The sequence below is a fragment of the Saimiri boliviensis genome, chromosome 18 (genome assembly GCF_048565385.1).
Source record: "Saimiri boliviensis isolate mSaiBol1 chromosome 18, mSaiBol1.pri, whole genome shotgun sequence".
Taxonomy (NCBI): Eukaryota; Metazoa; Chordata; class Mammalia; order Primates; family Cebidae; genus Saimiri; species Saimiri boliviensis.
The window spans coordinates 6,432,670-6,446,523 of record NC_133466.1 but is presented as its reverse complement, the minus strand read 5'-3'; positions in this window follow the sequence as shown (position 1 = coordinate 6,446,523).

Here is a 13,854-nt window from a genome sequence, read left to right as displayed (position 1 = left end):
ACATAAAAGGCCACATGTTATATAATTACATTTATATAAAATGTCCGGAATAGGAAAATCCCTAAAGATATAAAGGAAATTATTAGTAGCCAGGGGCTGGGCAGACTGCGATGAAGAGTGACTGCTAATGGGTATATATATACTTTTTTTTGAGGAGCTGGGTAGGTAATGAAAATGTACTAGAAGTAGATAGTGGTAATAGTTGCACAGTTCTTTGAATAATACTAAAAACCATGGGCTGGGACAATTTAAAAGGACAAATTTTATTGTATCTGAAATATATCTCAACAAAGCTATTATAGAAAAATTTGAACTCCCTGTCTTTCTGGAGTTCATTATTCTTCATTCTTGCTTTATTTTCTTGTTATTTCTACCTAACATACCATTTGTTTATTTAGTTTACTGTGACTCACTGCACTGGCTTACAAGCTCCTTGTGATCAGACATTTTTCCCTGTGTTGTTCACTGTTGTATTCCTTTGTTCTAGAACAGAGCATACAGTAAATCAATAAATCTCTGTTGAGTAACTGATTAAATAAATGTGACTATTTATACACTGAAGCTGGTGCAAGGATGTCATTTGAAAAAGACAAAAAGATCGTTGCTCAGATAAGGAAAAGAGAATAAAAACAGAGACACTTCATTTTTTAAAAAAATTTATTTTAAGTTCTGGGATACATGTGCAGAACGTACAAGTTTTTATATGAGTATACATTGCCATGGTGGTTTGCTGCACCTATCAACCCGTCATCTAGGTGTTAAGCCCTGCAGGCATTAGGTATTTGTCCTAATGCTCTCCCTCTCCTTGCCCCTCACCCCCCTGACAGGCCCCAGTGTGTGATGTTCCCCTCCTTGTGTGCATGTGTTCTCATTGTTCAACTCTCACTTGTAAGTGAGAACACGTGGTGTTTGGATTTCTGTTCCTGTGTTAGTTTGCTGAGGATGATGGGCTCTAGCTTCATCCATGTCCCTGCAAAAGACATCAACTCATTCTTTTTTATGGCTGTATAGTATTCCATGGTACATATGTGCCACATTATCTTTATCCAGTCTATCATTGACAAGCATTTGGATTGGTTCCAAGTCTTTGCTGTTGTAAATAGTGTTGCAGTAAACATATGCATGCATGTGTCTTTATAGTAGAATGATCTATAATCCTTTGGGTATCTACCCAGTAATGGGATTGCTGGGTCAAATGGTATTCCTGGTTCTAGATCCTTGAGGAATCTCCACACTGTCTTCCACAATGGTTGAACAAATTTACACTCCACCAACTGTGTAAAAGTGTTTCTGTATTTCCACACCCTCTTCAGCATCTGTTGTTTCCTGCCTTTCTAATGACTGCCATTCTAACTGGTGTGAGATGGTATCTCATTGTGGTTTTGATTTGCATTTCTCTAACAACCAATGATGATGACCTTTTTTTCATATGTTTGTTGGCCGCATAAATATCTTCTTTTGAGTAGTGTCTGTTCATACCCTTTGCCCACTTTTTGATGGAGTTGTTTGTTTGTTTTTCTAGTAAATTTGTTTAAGTTCCTTGTAGATTCTGGATATTAGCCCTTTGTCAGATGGGTAGCTTGCAAAATTTATCTCCTATTCTGTATGTTGCCTGTTCACTCTGATGACAGTTTCTTTTGCTGTACAGAAACTCTTTAGTTTGATTAGATCCCATTTGTCAATTTTAGCTTCTGTTGCAATTGCTTTTGGTATTTTAGTCATGAAGTCTTTGCCCATGCCTATGTCCTGAATGGTTTCCTTCTAGGATTTTTATGGTTTTGGGTTTTGCATATAAACAGAGACACTTTCATATTAAACATAGGGAAAAAACCTAATGAAACTTAGTTTTGATTGAAAATTTTAGCACAGATTATGACTTTGTAAGATGTAAGACTCTGTCAGTGAATAAATGAAGACTCTTTTCTGGGATCACTTTTCTGACAATTGTGTGGCCCAGAAAGTAATGTTCAGTCCTATACTCCTTGCTTTGCTCAGAAAAACTTGCTTTCCTGAAGTATATTAACAGAAAATTTGAGGTTCACTAAGGCCAACAGATCAGATGCTGACTGCCATTGAAAAGATCGTTATTTGCAGGTCCCAACAGAAAGGACCATGTCACACCATGGGACCACCTGGGGAAGCACCAGGTTGGTCAGCTGGCAGAGGGAGTGGTTATCTGTGGGAAGGAAAGGATGGGACACAGCCAGAGGGGAGTCTGAGATTCCAGGAAAGGAGGTGGTTGTGGGAATGGGTTATAAATTGGTGAGTTTACATTTGAAAGGCTCGCTCTCAGGCAAGCTGTTTGCTACTGTTACCGAAACACCAGGGGTTTGGTCTAGGTTCTGCTGCCCCTCACGCAGAAAACCATGACCAAGACCCAAGACTCAAACGATTGTTGCCGAGGAAAAAGGCTTTGGTAGAGTGTTGTGGCCCGGAGATGGGATCTGTCTCAAATCTATCTCTCTGACTGACTAGAACTAGGGGTTTATATGGCAGGAAAGAAATGTAATAATGTGTAAAAAATCTGAACTAGGGAGGGGCAAGGAAGCAATCACAGTGAATGAGGGATCTGGTATCTGGAACAGTGATCTGATGGGTTTCAGTTCTTCGATACTTTTTTGAGAGGGTTGAAGATCCTTTCATGAGACAGGAACTCAGATTAAACAAATACAAGTTTCAAGCTTTAAGACCAGAAAGATCAATTTCTATGTTTATCCAAAACAATAGTCTATGGAACTATTGGGATGGTTTCACTGTCTCTAGGAAATGGCTAACCCTGGAGGTGGAGGAGAAGTCTGTCCAGGGCCAGCAAGGCTCCAGATGTCACAGAGTCAGAATAAAGAAAATAAAAGACACGTTTAGTACACCTGAAGTGTAACTAGAACTAGATCTTTGATCTTGGTACCCAAGATGACCCTGAAATGCCTTGTTTTGGGAACATGAAGGTATTTGAGGCTACTGCTGGAATGGGAAGGAGATCATTTATAAAGATGTTCCAAACTTTTGGGATGTCTAAACATTGAGGAGTTGGGTCTGAAAAACGGTGACTACAGCAAGAAAGAGCAAGCCAAGTCTGTAAGGACCTTGGGTCCATGAAGATATGGACCTAATGTGACTTGTGCCTATAGTAAAATTAGTGCACACAAGCGTTATTTATTCAAGGCATACTGTAAAATGATTAAACCACACTACAAGTGCCTTTCTAACACCCAAATGTTATCACTCTAGACCTTTGGATCTCTATTGTATGCCAATTTTGACCAACACCCAGATGTTATTACGCTATTAACTTGCAATCTCTGCAGATTGTCATGCTGGAGACTGAATGCATACCGTGTTTTATTATTCAGGTCGAGTTATCTATTGAATTAAGTGTAAAAGTGTAAAAAGTGAGGGTTGGTCTCTAGCAACCTGTAAATTGTACTTCAGATGCGGTAGCTTACACACCCCCCCACACATATCCACACACACACGTTTGGACCTGCCTTTTTAAATTCCTAAAATGGCACAGCTACCTGCATTTGTAATCAGGAAAATAATCTTGGTTCCTGATTGGAAATATTTTGGGGAAATGTCTCAGCAAAAGATTAAAAATATCAGGGCAGCATTGTTTCCCTAAGCCTCGTTTCTTTGGTAATCTTCACTCTCTGCCTCCCAGGCTGAGTGCTGCAGCCAAAAAATGCTGCAAATGGAAGCCGATGACCTGAAATGTTTCCTGCAGCTTGAAGTCCAGCCAGTGCTTGATTTTATTGCATTCTGCTGCTTGGTGACACTTGGAGGGACCATCCATTATGAGGTGGGCAGTTAAGTGACCCTGAGAAATTCTGAACCTCAGCAGGGGCCTTCTTCTGAGCTATGCTCTGGAGAATGGTCTCTAAAACAGAATGAATTTTTCTGCAGAGACAAGAAGAAGAGGTGGGAAGGGGAGACACAGTTTCTAAAGCCACCTCAAGCTACAGTTCAGTTTGGTGTCCTGCATAATATTCCTGTTTAAGTGGGAAGTGGCTGGGGTGGATTCTTTCCTTTATGGAAATTATAAGCAAAAATGTAAATCTGTTCCAAAGGGAAGACCAAGAGATCAATTCTGGCGCTCACGGACATCTTTCAGGGGTCATGGATGTCTGCATGTTGGAGTCAGGATTTGAACCCAGGTCACTCCGTATCCACAGCTCTGGAGTCGTTTTCTTTATCCCTGTTTGCACACAGCAAGCAATTATAAGTACTGTAAATACTCATGCCACTGGTCTCCTTCCTCTTCCTCTTCCCCTCCTCCTCTTCCTTCTGCTCGGGACTCCTTATTTCTCTCCTCCTGCCTTCCTCCCTCCATTTGCTCCTTCTCTTCCCTCCTTGTCATTCTCTGCCCCCTCCTCCTCTCTTCCTCTTTTCTCTTCCTCTATCCCTTCCTCCTTCTCCTCCACCACCTTCTTTCTTCCCATCATCATTATAACCACCATGCAGGGCATGTCTATTTTGCCCCAAGTGCTATTCTACCAAGCACTTGACCTGCAATAGCTCATTAAGTCATATAATCGGTATTGTTAACATCATCCCCATTTTACCACGAGGGAATGAACACTTGGAAACACGATGTGCCCCACCAAAGTACTCACAGTTAGCAAAGGGCTGACATTAGACCCTAGAATTGCCTGACTTAAAGTCAGTGCTCTTAACTCCTTGACGTCTGCTTATCTGTAAGTTAATTGTGCAGAAGAAAGCACATAGTTTTCTCCCTGGCATGGGTTAGTTGTCCTCAGGCCTTGTGGGTTTTTAAAAATTCCAGTGTCAATAATAAGTGTCCTGGTATCATTTCAAATGTATGTGGATTGAGTCGGCCTTACTTCTAAAATTACAGGGAATATTCCGATCCTCACACTGAGCTGGTCATTCTTACTGCTGGTGTTGTGCTCAGCACGGCAGGTGCAGGGGGCCAGGCTCTGCAGATTCTCAGAAGCAACTCCTCCTGAAACTGCTTAAGCGATGCCACTAGCCCCCCAAGACCTTTGCTTGCCCTGAGGGCCCAAAATGAGCTTCATTTAGAGTAATGCTGATTGCCAGTAAAGAATTTATGTCCCTAAAACAAATTATGGCTTTTAATTGGACACTATTATTTTTACTTCACTGTATCAGTAAAACCTGTTTGAAGAGGATTTTTATTTCTTTTTCTTTCCTTTTTTGAGACAGGATCTCACTCTGTTGCCCAGGTTGGAGTATAGTGGTGTAATCATGGCTCACTGCAGCCTTGACCTTCTGGGCTCAAGTGATCCTCCCACCCCAGCTTTCTGAGTAGCTGGGATCTCATGTGTGTGCCAGCATGCCTGGCTAACTTATATATGTGTGTGTGTGTGTGTGTGTGTGTGTGTATATCTTTTTTTTTTTTTTTTTTTGTAGAGACAGAGTTCCACTCTTTTGCCCAGGCTGTTCTTAAACTCCTGAGTTCAAATGATCTTCCCACACTGGCCTCCCAAAGTGCTGGGATTACAGGCATAAGCCACTACACCTGGCTAGATTTTAATTTTTCTTATTGAAATAACTTGTTAGAATTTCCTGGTGGGACATCCTATCAAGACATAAAATAGACATTTATGGAAAAGCAAAAATTCCATTTCCGAAAGCCGTTCTGTATACATGATGGTTGGGAGGCTTTTGAATACTGGAACCAAGAGGAATTATTCTCTGATGTCTGAGCGTCACAATGGTTTTATGCCAAGAATAAACCCAACACAAACAGTGTGGCTCTAAACCAAGAAACAAGTCCATTTTAAAGCAATGTCTATAAGCTTGGAAAGCACCTATTTTCTCTGGTGAGCTGTTAAAAATCCAAAGAGTTGAGCAATTACAGATTGCTTTCCAAAATCCTGTTTTCCTATTTTATTCTCTTCCAAAATGATTTTAAAAATATTTAACATGAACGAGTAACAGTATGGACTCATACATTAGCATGCGGCTCAACTTTGTGTTTTGTTTTCTCCCGAAGCTCTTGTGGTGAGGTGAAGAGGCAGACTGTGGAGGGTGAGCCTGGTAACTATGGCAACGGCACTGCCATCAATGAAGTGGCTCTGAAAGCCCCAGGCCCTCAGGCTGGGAGGCTAATTTCTACAAGAAAGCCTTTTCTGTGTTCAATTGGGGACAGGAAAGTGGCTGGTTGTGATGGGCTATGACAAACCTTCAGCCTGAAGACCCGGGAGGGAAAAATGTGAGTCTTACCCTTCACACATTAATTATTTTATGAGCAGATGAATGCAGTATGCTGGAAACCTGATGAATGTCGTTCAGGCCTGCTTGCCTAAACTGTACCATTGCTTCTTTCAATATGCTCCTGCAGAAACACATTGAATGCTCACCGTGTAAATAATTTGCACATGGCCTTTAAACCTTTCTCATTCTGTGACGGGTACCAAAGCTGTCTCGAGCATCTAAAAGGGATTATGAAAACCATCCTTTCGACAGAATTTGTTTTAAAATAACCCAACTCTTAGAATATTATCCTTCCATTAGTTGCTGGCTTAGTGGGATTTCCCATTCAGAAATGAGCAGGATTTAAAGTGGCTTGTCATTTGTGAGCCATGATAGCTAAAGTTGTCTACTGTGATCACGTTAGGAAGGGTGTTTATTCACAACTGTAAAATAATCAGTGCATTATAAATTCAAGAGGAAATAGATTCCAAATTAATAAAATGGGACTAGAAGCATTGAACCTGAAAAGAGGTTTAATATTGAATTCTAGAGAAAGAGGAGTGTTTAGTTTGGAAATTTTAGTGACAGCAAAAATATGCTTGAATTCCAGTTCATTTTGATTTACAACAACGTCTACATTGCAGGTGACAGTGGTAGAATCCTACGCTTTTTGGTTAGATCTTGGTTTTCTCATTTTCCAGATATTCAGTTGATATGGTAAGCTCTGTGTCTCCACCCAGATCTCACCTTGAATTGTACTCACATAATTCCCAAGTGTTGTGGGAGAGACCCGGTGGGAGATAATTGAATCATGGGGGTGGCTTCCTCCATACTGTTCTTGTGGTAGTGAATAAGTCTCACGAGATCTCATGGTTTTATAATGAGTTTCTGCTTTCGCTTCTCTCTCATTCTCTCTTGCTGCTGCTATGTAAGATGTGACTTTTTTTCTTCTGCCATGATTGTGAGGTCTCCCAAGCCACATGGAACTGTAAGTCCATTAAACCTCCTTCTTTAGTAAATTGCCGAGTCTCAGGTATGTCCTTATCAGCAGCATGAAAATGGACTAATAACAGTAATTTTGGGTGAAGGATTCAACCTCTTTTTGGGTGATTCTTCAGTTCTAAAATGGAGCTAAAAATAGTACCTTAGAATGTTGTGAGAATGAAATGAGATAATTTATGCAATGTACTTAGCACTGTGACCAGCCAGGGTTCAACACTGTTTTATATGCCAACGTCTACCCTTGATGACTCAACTGTGGCTAAGCTAATCAGGCTGTGTGCATATTTTTTGGAAAGTATTATTACAGTATAGAATGTGGCGATAGAAGAGTACAGTGAGGGTTAGCCTAACTCTTGACTTGTTTTGAAGTGACTCAAGATGTCGGTTTCAACTTTTGGACTGTAATTGCAGTGAGTACATTGTCTGGAGTATATATTCTGGGGTTTGTCGTTGTGCATCAGGAAAATTTAGGATGTGGACACACGTGAGTTTAGGAGCCAAGGTTTAACAGGCAGAAGAGAAGAGAAAGAGAAACAGCTCTCTCCATAGAGACAAAGGGTCAGCTGGTGGTGAATGCCCTGGATTTTATGCTCCATTTTGAGGAGGCCGTGTCTGATGTATATAGGGCTCATAGATTGGTTCAATCAGGTATGACCTGTACATAGCACATGGGGTAGGCTGGTTGCCCCACCCTAATCTTATTATGCAAATGAACTTTCCAGGTGATTGGTGCCATCTTCTCTGCTCCTTACATTACACGTGGCTGACAAAGAGAGGGGAACGTGGAGGCCAACATCTTGAACATGATTGGCACAACTGCAGGTATCTATGTCTGTAGCTTGAATTTACAGGCTGCTCTTCATTAGAAAGGGAAGTAATTCAGGCCTGCTTCGCATTAAAAAGAAACACCTTACCCAGGATTCCCATATGCTTGCTACCCGCCTAAGTGATGTCTTCTTAATTCCTAGTATCATAATGGTCACTGTAGGACTCACTTTGGGATTGGCCAGCCATCCTGCTTTGTACAAAGCCTCCTACTCTGGGGATAGACAGGTGCGCTTTTTCCTACAGCTGAGGATCAGGAATGCATGTGGAGGTGGCTTACCCTGGCCGTCCTTGCTGGAGGTGAGCAGCGTTCCTTAGCAGCTGCCTGCCTGGGCATCGGGACAGGGAAAAGGGAAGGTCAAGGAGAGTCAGCCATGGTCAAGAATTTCTTCCCCACCTGGGCCCTGAAGCCTCCGGGATTCTCTGCCAGCAGGGCCCCCTGTGGATCCTTACGACAAGAATGAAACAGTTGAAGGTCTCACTGCATCTTCTAGTGGATGGCTTGTCTTTTGTTTCCTGAAGTCACAATGGTGAGACTGTTCAGGGGCTTGTGTGGTTTTAGGCCTCAGGCTCCAGTGCACAGGAGAAAGGGCAGGGTTCGCCTCCCAGCTCTTCTGCTTAATGACCTTGAGCAAGACTTGGTGATCTGGTTTGGATTTGTGGCCCTGCCCAAATCTCGTGTCAAACTGTAACCCCCAGTGTTGGAGGTGGGGCCTGGGGGGAGGTGACTGAATCATAGGGGCAATCATTCATGAATGATTTAGCACCATCCTCCTAGCGCTGTTCTCATGATCGAGTTCTCATAAGAGCTGGTTGTTTTAAAGCATGTGGCACGTGCTGCCTTGCTCTCTCTTCTTCCTGCTCTGTCCATGTAAGAAGTGCTGGCTTCCCTCTGCTTTCACCATGACTGTAAGTTTCCTGAGGCCTTCCCAGAAGCTGAGCAGATGTAGCCATGCTTCCTGTATGCTACAGGACAGTGAGTCAATAAAACCTTATTTATCAATTATCTAATTTCAGATGTTTCTTTATAGCAGTGTGACAACGAAACACTATACTTGGTGTCATCAAGAGAGCGGTGGAGAATATTAGGACTGAACCCACAGGGGTGATATGAGGATTCTACAAAAATACACCTGAAGTGCCTTGCACAGCTTATGGTGCCTAGAAAGCCTTCCGTTCAAACTGGGAATAAGTGGTTCCTAGTGAGATTTGGGGGCCTCTCATTGCCTTATGGCAAGTGCTGCCCCTCCAGCCCTCACTCCTGCTTGTAGCTCTAAATTACATGTGTTCCCTGTGGGCTGGCATGGGGAGACCTGTGAGATTCTGGGCTGTAGGCATCATGTCCCCATCCTAAGGGCTACATCAACTGAAGAATCACCTTGGGCAACATACTTGAGGAAAACAACCAGCTGGATTGAGTGTTATTAGGTTCCTGATGATGTCAGAGGTCCCAGTGTTAGGACCGTGGCACCTCTACAAAGCTGGCTGGGGCTAGAGAGGCATTTGCCAGTTTGCTCTGCCTCTGTCTCTCTTTTTCCATCCTTCTTTGTGTCTCTGACTCTCTCTCTCTCTTAGTCATGCAGGAACAAAAGCTACAGGATTCGGGCAAATTACAGCACCCTCTAAAAACACCGATTAACTGTAGACACGTGCAATGACAAGCCAAATGAGGTTACTAGCTTTGTTGAAGGGGTGAAGACCCCAAACTGTGGGCATGGACTATATTGGGATATCAATAAACAGGGACGTAAGGAACGTTTGCATCAGATGCCCCTTGACCTATCAGGTAAGGCCTTCCCACCCCAGCTCCTTTAATGTCAGCATCATCTTTTAAATAAATTGTAAATGTTAATACCTGTTCATGGTAAACAGAACAAAACAAAACAAAACTAAATGTCACAAAGAACAAAATGATCCTTTCTCCTCTCATCTTTTCCCAGTCTTTAGAAGTAATCGCTTAACGCACCATATGCATTTCCTAGATAATGGCCAAAGTTCTGTTTACCTTGTTTTATTCTTTTCGATTGATTGTTTGCCTTAGGTGACAAAAGTGTTTCTCTGATGGTTCAAATAAGGTTCATGTCCCCAGGCTGTTTAATCCAACTGTATTAGTTTTCTAAGTAACAAATGATCATAGACTTGGTGATTTGAAACAGCAAAAATGTATCCTCTCACAATTCTGGAGGGCAGAACTCTGCCACCAAGGTATTGGCAGAGCTACAGTTCTACTGAGAGCCCTAGGGAGGGTCCCCCCTGGCTTCTCCCAGCTGCTGGTGACCCCATTTGCTCCTCAGCTTATGGCAGCATCTCTCCAGTCTATGCCTCCGTTCCCATAAGGCCTTCTCCTCTGGTCTCTGTGTCTTCTCATTTCCTCTTACAAGGATACCAGCCACTGGGTTTAAGGCCCACCCTAAAACTAGGTTATCTCATCTCAAGATCGTTAACTTAATTACACCTGCAGTGACCTTGTTTCCCCAATAAGGTCACCCTCTGATTCCAGGTGGACTTGAATTTTGGGGAGACATTACTCAATCACTACACAGTTTACTCTTTCTCCATCTCTCTTTTCCTGCTCCTCTTGACTAAGACAAAAGATATACAAGCTCTAAGTAGAGGTTGGCTCATTTTTAATACTCTGACAATTTGAGAGTGGCCAGCAGCCAGTGCAGAGTCCCCATCACTGAAACTGGAATTTGAAATAGTGCTATAAGCTCCTTGATCCACTCTGAGAGAAAACTTACCACCAACTAAATGTCCCTCAAAATGGTGATGCAAAATCAATGAAGGTCTTGATCAAAGATTCTTGGTAGTTTCCCAAAGATAGGCAGATCCTTAACTGGCTGTGAGATCTCAGCCAAAATTCTCAAAGTCTTCATCTATAAAATGATGGTGGCAATGTCATCTATTATTGGTATTGGGTGAATTAAATCAGAAAATGTATTTGGAGTGTTTGGTGCAGTACTTGGAATATAGTGAATGCTCAGTAAAGGATGACTTTGAAAATCTTAAGAACTGAGAACAGACTTCAGCACAGCATATATAATGAACATGACTGGGGATATAAATGATTCTTAAAAGAGAGGGCATGAAATAAGCCTGTATCAGGGCCCAGGAATAGAAGCAGACATAGTCGGATCTTATCATAATGACAGGGCATCAGAATCCGTGTCCCAGCAGGCAGGAAAAGCACACTCAAACTAGGGAAACCTAAGGAAGGCTTAATAAAGCCACCAGGTACAAAGGTGTGGGGAAGCCACCAGGGTCATGTGGTAACAGGGAGAGGGAGGATGGTGGAGCAGCTGTTACCATCCCTAGGACCAAAGGGATGGGGGCAGGAAGTGAGTAAAGGGATTCGGAAGGAGAGACTCTCTAGGGAAGGTGCCTCAATGGGGCAGTGACCACAGCCCGCTGCGGGAGATGGGCAAGGGAATAAAGCCGATTTTACTGTCCTTCCTCCTTCCAGTCCCCTGCTGGCGCTCCCCTTTGATGAGTTAAATTTGAAATCATAGAGCAAGGGAGCTTCTTGACCCCTAGGGATATGAGTATGGTCAACCCAGCCCCCAAGCAAACAAACTTCCTAGGGCAGAAAACAAGGTGCAGATGCTGGGAGAATCTTGGGGAGGAACCTGGAAAGATACCACCTCCGGCTCGTTACCATTTGCTTGTCAGATGGAGGAACATTCTCTTCTGTAGGTGGTACTGCTCTTGCAAGACAAGCAGCCTCTGGCTCAGCACCACCTGCCATGACTGCTCATTGGCACGGCTTCTAGCAATACCCACCAAGCTTCCACTGAGCAACTTAATGGCATTTGCCAACTTTGGCAAAGGATAAGAGGCTGTTGTGGAAAACAGCGTCCTCTGTGGCTGTTTTAGGCATGGCTGCAGACACTGCCACATCCTGAGACAGATCACCCTGAGCAATTCTAATAAGAGACAACCGCCTGGCTACTGTCTGGTGAATAATCAAAATTGCCTGTTGCTGGGGAATGTGACCCATTGTGACTCTTCCTGGAGAGCAGCAATCAAGACTGAAGTATTAGTTCCTGGAGTCGGAGGAGCCCTTCAGAGTGGCATCTGTTCTCACCAGTTGGCATCCAGCAGCACTGGTTCATTTCAGCCTGTAATCCTCTTCCGGTAAATCCTCTTCACCCCATTTACCTATAAGACCTCCTCCTCCCTCTCACTTCCTCCCTCTCCCTCTTTGCCTTCCCCCTTTCCCTCCCTGCTTTTTCTCTTCCCTTCTTCTCTCTCCCTTTCTCCTTCCCTCTCTCTCCTCCCTCCTTTCTTCCCTTTTTCCCCTCCTTCCTCCTTCCCTCGCTCCTTGTCTCCTTCCTCCCTCGCTCTCCGTCTCTCTCTCAGTCCCGCTTGGACATCAGGTTCAGAGGGCCGAGCTCGTCACACTCCTCGCTTCTTGGTACATTTTCAGTGTGGTTTCATGCAAGGACTCTCACTTGTTTTGTCCTTTAATTTCCTTTCATAACAGCAACAACAATTACCCAACGCTTCCAGGGTGGCTTTCAGACCAGATGCTGCTCTGAGGGTTTAGGGACACTCACTGTTTGCTCCCCATTTACCCCTGTTGAGATGGATTCCACCAGGGCCTCCCGCTGGAGGAGCTTGGTGAGTTGAGGGGGGTGTCAGGGCCAAGCCCAGGCAGGGCTCCACACTATCCCCCTCCTCGTCCCCTTGGGTTTAATAGGTATCATTTTGTTATGTGTTCCTGCAAAACAGATAATCATTGCTTTGTAGTAATTTAAAAAGCGGGCATGAAATTATTGTTGTAAATTTCTCTGTCTCTTATTATCTTTAAGCCATCGCTTCTATTCATGGCCAGCTACTTCTTGGTCCCCCCAGAGGAAATCATTTCACACATCCTTTCTTCCAGTGGTGGACGCAGGTCGTGTCCAACTCTCTGTCCTACAAATAAAGTTGTGACAAATGTTCTCAAACGTATCTCCACAAGGGGCCGTGTGGACATTTCTAGGCCTGGAGTCAGAAATGCCAGGCCCTGGGGTGCTGAGGCCTAACTGGTGAGCTGGGCCCGACTGTGCCTGGCCTCCCTTCCCACCAGTGGGCACAGTTCCAGTGTCCCTCCATTCCTGCCAGCACTTGGCATCAGCTGCTGCATTTGTGCCAGGCTAATAGGAGTAAAGTGATGGTCCATGATATTAATTTGCAGTTCTCTGACTATTAATGATGGCCGATATTTCCCCCCATGTAGGCTGCCTTTCATCTGGCTGCATTTCAGTAAACCACTTCTACTCATTTTTCTATAGGGTTGCTGGAATTTTCTTGTGGCTTTGCAGGGGTGTTTGGTTCTACACTTTTGTTTTTTATGTTGTAGATTTGTGGATCATGGATTTATTTTTGTCCGTGGGGTGACCTTTTGTAACAAAACTCCTTCATTTTCATACAATCAAATTTACTAATATTTCTGTACATTGAAAGTTTTAAGAAGCCCTGCCCTATCTGTCAATCATAAAGATATTCTCTTACATCCCTTTCTGTTATCGTCACTGCTTTACCTTCCTCAGGCAGGTATTGCATTCATCTGGAGTGCATGATGATTTGCGCATTAGGTGGAGACTCAGTCATATTTTGATTGATAGACTAATGGTCTCTCCGGTACTATGTACTAATCCATGCCCTTTTTTCCTGATTGAGTTTTGTTCCCCTTACCCTGTGTTAAATCCCTTCCAGACGCAGGTTTCACTCTGTACTCTCTATTTTGTCTCTTGATGTAATTTCCACTTTGTGGAGTTTGCGTGCTGTCTTTTCGTTACCGTAATTCTGAGGTGTGCCTTCATGCCTAGCAGAACAAATCTATTTTACTATGCTTACTTTTTTTTTCTT